Source organism: Berghia stephanieae, chromosome 1 (assembly GCF_034508935.2).
Source record: "Berghia stephanieae isolate SIO BIC M18660-M18661 chromosome 1, UCSD_Bste_1.3, whole genome shotgun sequence".
NCBI classification, from domain to species: Eukaryota; Metazoa; Mollusca; class Gastropoda; order Nudibranchia; family Aeolidiidae; genus Berghia; species Berghia stephanieae.
In genome coordinates, this window is record NC_088360.1 from 96,459,392 (window position 1) to 96,469,477 (window position 10,086).

The 10,086-nt window shown below is 33.0% G+C and overlaps 1 protein-coding gene across 1 annotated transcript in view; it reads right to left on the bottom strand.

Annotated features, from left to right (window-relative positions):
- LOC144964880 (uncharacterized) overlaps positions 1-10,086 on the bottom strand; it is a 28,465-nt gene extending 18,379 nt beyond the window's left edge. Inside the window, exon 1 of the mRNA XM_078899615.1 lies at positions 10,049-10,086. The gene's annotated coding sequence lies outside the window, so the exon portion shown is untranslated. The remainder of the gene's footprint in view (positions 1-10,048) is intronic.

Genomic DNA, 10,086 nt, shown 5'->3' on the forward strand with positions numbered 1-10,086 from the left:
AGACCGGATTGTTTTTCCGGTGAAACCGGAGTTTTGGCATCACTGAATCTGGCATGAACTAAGAATATACTGTTGATAATGTAGATACACATTTTTGAAATAATCCAAGTATTACCTTTGCAGTTAATCATTATTATGTAAGATGTCCTTAACATAAATAAAACACCCCAAAAAAAAAAAAATTTTAAAGCCGACAATTTTATGACATTGCTCACTTTTTGAAGATATTTTTGTATTTAAATAAATAATCAATGAAATAAGAATTTTAATGTGACATTTTTGTCTTATTTATCAGAGGAGATACGGTTTCAAAATGCCAAAAGTTCAAGAAGGATTTATAATTTCAAAGTACAGTTTTGAAACTATGTGAAGATGGTTGGGCAGGGAAGGAAATATCAAGAAAGAGGATGGGAGAGGAAGAGAAAGAATGAGAGAATAAAATACACACACACACACAAAGACACACACACACACACGTGAGAGAGCGAGCAAGAGAGGAGAGGAGAGAGAGCGAGAGAGAGAGAGAGAGAGAGAGAGAGAGAGAGAGAGAGATAAAGAAAAAGAGGAGCGAGAGGGGGAGGGTAGAGAGAAAGTAAGTCATAGTCAATCAACTGGAAACATATTGACCAATGAGATTGCAATTAAAGAAATGGGCTGGTCAAATTTTACATTGCATTGTTCCATTTTGAGACAGATGACAGCTTCAGGAGTAGGGGGTGGGGCTTGTTGTGTAATGACTTACATGAAAACATGTTATTGAAGCTCTCAAGTTCTTCAAGTTCTTCACCCACATTGTTGATTGTCTAAAAAGAGCTCCCCCCCCCCCCTCGCCTTCTTTCAAATCACAGAGAAAGCACGACAAAACGAACATTCTCTCTCTCTCTCTCTCTCTCTCTCTCTCTCTCTCTCTCTCTCTCTCTCTCTCTCTCTGTTTGTCTCTCTCTCCTTTTCATCTATCTAACTATCTATCTATCTATCTACCTATCTATTATTATCTATATATATATATATATATATATATATATATATATATATATATATATATATATATATATATATATATATATACATATATATATATATATATATATATATATATATATATATATATATATATACATATATATATATATATATATATATATATATATATATATATATATATATATATATATACCTATATATTTATCCATTAATAGGTCTGCCTCTCTTTCTCTTTGTCTATCCATACATTTAACTTTTTTCATGCTCTGTGTACTATTCTGCTTAATATGAAATGTTTATCCTACAACAATCTCTGTAAATGTAAGATTAGGTAATCATGAATAAAGAAAGAGGGACAAAGGACCCTCACCTCGATCATTAACCAATTCAGTTAGACAAATAAATAATAGCACTTGGTGTGTATTGAAATGCACAAACACACACATATGTAACACCGCATGCTGACGTCAAGACACACCGCCCGGGCATTTTAATGGTCAACAGGCGCATGTGATGAGCGTTGACCAATCAGAATCATTTATTTGTAAAGTTGTCAAGGAACAACCTAGACTTGTTTACAGTTTTTAAAGTTCATTATTGGTTGAACCATGAAATTGTGGAAACAGTCATGCTTACTCTGAGATAGATAAGGACAGCCCTTTGCTTTGGTATCTTGCATCTTATTGGTGGAGTAAAGACTTAATATTACTAAGCCTTGGAAATGGTGGCTCTCTGAGAGAAAGTCAACTCTTGTTTTGAATGTTTCACTTATCGTTGCTTTTTTAAAACTTTAAATATATATAAAATATATATATATATATATATATATATATATATATATATATATATATATATATATATATATATATATAACTTATCGTCAATACTTATGTTGAATTATTATGTTTTCATGTAGAAACATGATTGTAGTTTATGAAACAACCAAAAACTGAAATTTGATCATTTTGACCATTTCCGTTTTCTTCGTTTTCCAAATCCCGACTTAATACCGCTTCGAGGCGTAGGGTCACAATTGTTGGAAAGGATGGATGGTGGCTGGCCCAGAAATTTGTAGAGCTGTTGAAGAGTTTGAAGGAATTCATTGCCACATCACGAAGAGGGTGGTACGTCTCAGCGAAGATTCCTTCGTCATGTAAGGGATTTGATCGATGCTCTCCTTATGAATGGTAATCAATTTGAAGAGCAGCTGAACGAACTTGTATCTCTAGACAATAAAGTGTGTGAATCCCTTCAGTCAGCAAAATCAGTATATCTCATTGAATCGCTGGGGCAGATACAATTCAATACTTACCAAAAAAATGTGCTCTAGACTCGAGGGGCACAGCATTATCAGCACCAATCAAGAAAAACAATCTACAATTTTACAAGGAAACAAAGGTCAAGAAAAAAAACAACAGTGAAACTGAAATTAGAACATTTCAAGCAACACGCAGAGCTTTTTGGGAAAGCATTTCTAATTTTGGACAGCCGGGGTGGAGATCTAAAAGATTTTTTTTTTTAAATATGAATCACCAAGCTTTCCACCGCTTTATCATCCGGAGGAATGCTACATGAATGTACCAAGTTGGATTTCTTGAGGTGTCTGATAGATTCTACAACAGCGTTTGATGATGAGGCAATATATCCAACAATTTACGACTTTATCGTATTGGACGGTGGATATCTAATTCATACATTGTCATGAAAAACCACCAAAGGAGAAACATTTGAAAAATATTTTGAAAAAGTCATTTCCCACGAATTTTACATGTATTGGATCAGGCATCAAGAGTAGATGCTGTTTAGGATCGTTATTTTCCAATGTCCATAAAAGAAATCACTCAAGAAAAACGCGGTTATTTCAGTTGGCAACGTGTGACAAGTTTAGCCAATGTTCTTGGAGACTGGCATCAGTTTTTGATGAATGTGGACAACAAAAAAGAGCTCTTCAATTATCTGTCCAGCAGGCTTGCGATGGAGAATGTCAAAGAAGGGAAAGAACTATACATCACAGAGGATGATTTTGTAAAGCATTTAGATAATGGGATTCCGGTGGAGCAATGCAATCACGAAGAAGCATATTGGTCCATATATTACACGCCCTTCAAACAAAATCACTCGGCCTTATACAGACCGGAGACACCGATGTTTTAGTCATCATTTTGGCCAATCATCATCATCCTATAATCGCAGCAAATCCATCAGCTGATATTTGGATTTATTTTTATTCAGGAAAATCAAGGAAAGTAATAAATCTGAACAGCATTGCCGCAAGTCTTGGCCAAGAGACTTGCAAGTCCCTTGCATTCTTCCATGCATTGACAGGCTGTGACAGTACATCTGATTTCAAATTTAAAAGGAAGCGTTCATGTTCGAATATTCTTACTAAAGCTCCACTGTCTCCTGTTACTCATGAATTTTCAAAGATTGCGAATGCTCCTGTTCACATACCCCCAAGTCTCTATGAGGCCGTGGTAAATTTTGTATGCCGACTTTACAAAGGTGATACCAATGATCACGACATTGGTATCCTCAGGATGAATATTTTCAGCCACAAAACGAGAAACGTTGACAGAATCCCTCCAAAAAGTGATGCTCTACATCAACATCTAAAAAGGAGTGTATTTCAGGCAAGCATTTGAGCCACAGCCAATAAGGCATTGATGCCTACTGAAAATCCAAACGATTACGGATCGATGGACGGAAAGTAATGATAGATTGATTCTTGTTTGGACCACATTGCCTGAGGCCAAAGATGTCTTCCATATGGACATAAAATGTTCATGTAAACAAAAATGTTCCCATTTACGATGCAAATGCACAAAGGCAACTTTGAATTGCAGCCTGCTTTGTAAATGTCAATATACTAATTGAGATTTTCAGTTTGTTTTTTGGTCAAGATTTGAAATCTTAGCCTATGGTCATGACGAGAAAACGAGACCTAACGGCTGTTATACAAATTAATGGAAATATACTAGATAGAGTAGGTTTATCATACAAATCTCGAGGTCATACCAGAATAGAAATAACAAGAAAACGTCTTTTAGAACTAACAACCATCCTTACTTCTGTCAACAAGGATCAGAATACTGAAATGTTATGTACATTTTGCACTCGTGCCCGGCTAAAAATATGGATGTTAAATAAAAACCTGGACAGGCTAATACCTGAAATTGAAATGTGGAGTTTTCGACGCATTAGTAGAAAAATCTGGAAGCAAAATAAGACAAATGAGGTAGTCTAAAATATTTTAAACCTATGCCCGGAATTCTGTATATCAATAAAGACGAGGAAATGGAAATACTTTGGGCACACTATACGGTATAACACCATCTGTATAACCATCGAGGAAGGAAAGTAGAAGACAAGAGACCAAGAGACCTCCCTCCAAGATCATGGCTAGACTATATCAAAGGCTGGACTGGGATTACATGTGAAAAATGCATCAGACTTGTACAAGACTGGGAAGAATGGCGACGAGTATTAGTTTCAGTAACAAGCTGTAATGGGCGATTAATAATTGAATATCTTCTATTTTTGTTGTAATCTACAAATAAGTTTAACTTATTCAATAGTTTATATTTTTGTCTTTATGTTTCACAAATACACACTTGTGGGGTTTTTTATTCAATGTGAACAAAGGGCAATAACTCAATTGATTTTTGACATAAAGCTAAGATTTTTTGTATACAAGCTAAAAACATATTGCCAAAGTTGTTTTGTTCTTAGAGTGTTATAGATTTCCTATTACCATTTGAGTTCTATTTTTAGTAACAAAAGTCAATGGGCGATAACTCCGTTAACCATGATCGGATTTACGTGCAATTCGGAACTAATGTTGTTCTTTGTGTGCGCTTTTTTAAAGAAAGGACAACGTAAATAAAGGGCAATAACTCTTTGAAATGCAGTATGAATGTAATTTTTTTTTAATGTGCATGTGATATATTTAAATCCTGTTTACGTTTTTTGGTTATTTGCGAGTTATCAAATTCTTGATATTATGAGAGATAAATTTAATAAATGAATTGACTATCACCTTGTTTGACCGCTGTGTCACGTTACTGTAGAACGAGCTTAAGTCTCAATGGGATATTATATTTTTAGGCAACCATGAGTTGTTATTTTTCCAACCTGTTGCTATGCTATCTTGTGTTGACAACGCCTCTCAGTCGTCATACGAATACTACTCACCATGGTCAGTGGCGGTTCTAGCCTATTTACAGTGGTGGGGCAAAGATGATTCGGTCATAAATATATATATATATATATATATATATATATATATATATATATATATATATATATATATATATATATATATATATATATATTATTTTTTATTTTATTTTATTTATTTATTTATTTTTAATTAATTTTTTTTTAATTATTATTTTTTTCACCTTTAAAAAATAATATTTCAACCACAAATAATCACATTCACAATGAAATGACAATACAAGTAGATTTTAATTATTCCAAACGTAATCAAAACTGAATCACGAAAGAGAATACCACTAAAAAATAAAGCGACGAGACATAATGCGACAACACCTTGACAATACAAGTAAATTTCGTTCACTCGAAAAAATTAAAGATTTGCTTTAATCCCTCAACGGCGAGATTAATATTTCTGTTACATTATTGGTTTTCAGTAGTATGTAGTAACCTTAAAGTTTTAATCGAGAAGCAACAACAGCGATATGACTCGAGTTTCATTCAGAGCTCAAATTGCATTTCACTGCTGTCTTGATGATTAGAGTGATTGTGCCGGTGGTGGTAGTGGTTGGAATAGTGGTAGCGGGTGGTGGTGGGTGGAGGAGGATGTAATTATGGTAGTGGTTTTGGTGGTGCTGTTGGTTAGAATGATAGTTGTGGAGACGATGACGGAAATGTTATGATGATGTTGATATTGTTTTTATTGCTATTGTAGTACTTGTTGTTAATATTGTTGTTGTTGTTAATGATGAAGAAATGATGATGATGATGATGATGATGATGATGATGATGATGATGATGATGATGATGATGATGATGATGATGATGATGATAATGATGATTATGATGACAACGACGATGTCGTCGACAATGATGGTTACCATACGATATTACAAAGTTTATTCAATCTTAGGCTTTCGACAATAAATCATACAATTTGATGACCACATGAAAGTGGGAAAAAAATGGTAAATGGAACCAAACAATAAACTGATACCATTAATAACCACACAAAAATACAACAATAGTAATACCACCAATACGTACAATAATAATAATAATAATAATAATAATAATAATAATAATAATAATAATAATAATAATAATAATAATAATAATAATGATGATGATGATGATGATGATAATAATAATAATAATAATAATAATAATAATAATAATAATAATAATAATAATAATAATAATAATAATAATAATAATATAATAATAATAATAATATAATAATAATAATAATAATAATAATAATAATAACAATAATAATATTACCATCATCATTACTACCACCACCATCATTACTACTACCACCACCGCTACCACTATCACTACCACCATCACCATCATTATTACGTTTCCAATCATTTTTTCTCGTTTAAAAAAAATTGATATCTATCAAAACAGTCGAAATTCCGGTCATTTTTTAAAAGGGTAGTTAAAATATCTACGATTTTATTAGCCCTGAAAACTACGATTTTTATTTTCCTATTTCAAGTAGGCAGCTCTGCTATGACAAGTACTCGTATCAGTATCAGTTCCATAGTCAAAATAAGACAAACAAAAACAACGTTTATTTAATCTTAGGCTTTCGCCAATACTTCATACAATACAATTAAGACAAAATAATGTTACGAATTTCTCCTCATGCATTCGTTAGACTATAACAATAACGACCGTGTTATCTTTACTCCTTACCCAACCAACCCCGAGCTTCCCGCCTCTTCATCGCGAACTATCTTATGTATGTATTAGCTTCAGGACGGGCAAGTACGGAATCTGCCCACCCTTCCGTATTTCCTCTATAAGTCAGTTAGAATTCAACTCTCTCCTTTTCTCAGAAGAGTATTTCTCGTATACTAATTCAAATGTTGAGCAAACCAAAATGGTGGTTGTATTTTATATATTTATTTAGTCGTGACTTTTGAATAAAAGTGTTTTGTTTTATTATACGGAATACAATAGAAAATTACATTGTTTTGCAAAATTATTTTGTCTGGCAATAAAAATACAGGGGTAATTACTTTAAGAATTAAAAAAAAAAAAGAACTAACAAATTAATTTGTTAAAAAACAAAAAAAAAAAACAACAAACAACAACAACAAAAAACAAATAAGAAAACAATTTAAATAAATGAGTTTTGAGAAGCACTAAAGAAAACGAGAAAAAAAAGAAAAGTTTAAATGGATAAACAAATATATAAAAACAACACAAATCAATACTAAATTGATGTAAAATTAGTAAATTAATAAATTTAATTCAATACTGGAACATTCCCAAAGTCATTACATCAATGGTACCAGCACAAGTAAGGCAATAAATAAGAAAAAGTTCGTTTGCCAAAATCTCTATTTAGTTTTCACTGGTTAATAATATGGGCTCATTTGAATTAGCCCGACCTAGTACTAGAGAGGCCAGGCAGCAAAAATCGGAGTTAGTTCACCGTCAGGCGACGAGACGATGAGATGACGATGTGGGCGGAGTGGAGTGGTTGGGGGGGGGGGGGGGGGGTGATAAAAAAAGAACAGGAGCGTATCCTGGTTTATGCATTAAGGGATGCATGGTGATTCGCAATCTATCAAAAATACACACAAATTGATTTCAGTACGAAGTATAAAGTTTAAGTAGTAACTTTTGAAATTATCTAATTTAAATTTGATTATTTCAGACCTGGTAATACAGCATATAACTTGAAAAAACAGGCTGGTATTTGCCCACCCTGCCCATTATTACCAGCCGTCCCTGACCATGGTTATACAAACCCATGGCAGGCCGCCAAACGTCACTTGCTATCCTTCACACAATGCAAGGTAGAATGCGTGAAGTACGTTCGGGGCCGGAAGATAGCAAGGCATAGTGAAGGCTACTGTACTGTGTACGTCCGTGAATGGGTGACCAAATCATAGTACAGAGAATGCAAATCTGTTACTATATGTCCCAATAAAAGTATAACACAGAGAAGGCCGAAACTGTGTTATACAAGCCGGTACAGAATAAAACAAATATAACACAGGAGACCAAACACTGTGTTGTAAAATATCAAAAGCTGGTCGGCCGGTGACGAATAAAAAAGCGACATATGTCGTAATATCACATCTCAATAAAAGAGTGTGATAATAAAAAGGTGCCCGTTAACAATTGAGTCGGTCAAGTCTCTATCCAGATCCAAAAGGATTGAGCTAAACATAAAACAAATTTGAGAAGCACGGTTATTCTCAATATTTGTTGGGTCGTGATCCGGACAGAGTGAAATAGTGACCACGTTACACATATTCATGAAAAATCAGAACAACGCTGTGTCAAGATTACAGAGAGCCAAACTCGAGGCGACAACAAGACAAGATTTGTTGTATTGTATTGTCTTTATATGTTACTGAATAGGTACTTTTTGGTTGTCAAAACTTTCATTTTTATTTTGACATTTTCTTTATTTTAAAAAAATAAAATTATAATTTAATTTAATCAGCAGACTTGTTTAATAATTTAAAGCTATACTTTTGTGGGGACCTTTTGTAATATCATTAGTCCGATTGTAGTTGAACATATCTTTACATTTTAATGTCGTAAAATCAGTGACACTGTGTGACCCCCGAAAGGTCAGATTCAAGTTCCAATCGGACAAAAATATTATTTTGTATCTGCTTTTCTGGCTTATGAAGAAAGTTAAACTTTTACACGAATCCGAAAAGCGAAAGGCCTCGAGGGCCGTACCATTACTGTTTCCTGCATAATGCATATTTATTTTATAACAAGATGATAGGCAATAATAATAATATAGAGCAGTAAAGTTAGGTGCCCCAAACGTAAACAAAGGTCGAGAAGCACGTGGCAAACCACATGTTCCTGTCTTGACAGCTCACGTTCCAATGTAAATAATAGAAAAAAATAACCTTTAAAATTTGGCTGTTAGGTGGCAAAAGAAACACATATTCATAAATACTCGATCATGCATCAAATAATGTCTAGATATGGATATTTTATGGAACAAAAGGTAAAATTTTCTAAAATTTATCAAAAGTTACAGTCTATCTATTGTTAGACCAGAGCAAATTATTGCGCTGGTGTGAACAAAACGAGAATTATTCGGAGCCTGATTTTCATAATAATTTAGCCTTATATTATTATTTCTGCAACTGTTAGATTTTATGTAAACATATTTTCAATACTGAAAGTGTATTGCCTACAACTCAAACTACAAAATTGGGAGACCTATATTGTGCGTAAATTATTCCGGTCCCTAACGGAAATCACTAGCAACTTGTTATTGTTTACGTTTGGGGCACCTAACTTTACTGCTCTATAATGATCTACCATCGTATCGAATCGTACGGTATCGTTTAAGAGCTAAAGGGTTCTAAAAACCTGTAAGTGCTCTATGTAACTTTTATGCATAGATACAATTTATCAATTATATAAATAGTATACACTGGCAATTAATTGACAATATTGAGAATTAAATATCTTGTACATAAATAAGTGTCATATTCAATATTCGTAGTATAATTTACTCTTTTTACATGCATTCGGCAAGTTCAAGTTGTAGGCTACATTCGCGAGTTTTAAATAATTGTTATACAAAAGACAATAATCCAATGTCATTTTACATTATTCATCAAAATCAAATGTTATGCGATAAGCTCTTTTTCAATGTCATTCTTAAAATTATTAATTGAATCAGAATTTCTTGTCTCAAACTTTAGATAATTCCAAATATATATCATTATTATGTCATTAAGTATTATAACATAATAATCTACCATCTTGTCATTTTTATTACATGAAAAGTAAAATCTGAATGTCAGCTGTCAAGAGAAAATTGCAAATTTTTTCATCGACTTACCTTTCTTTTTTTTTATGTGTGTGTGTGTGTTGATTGTG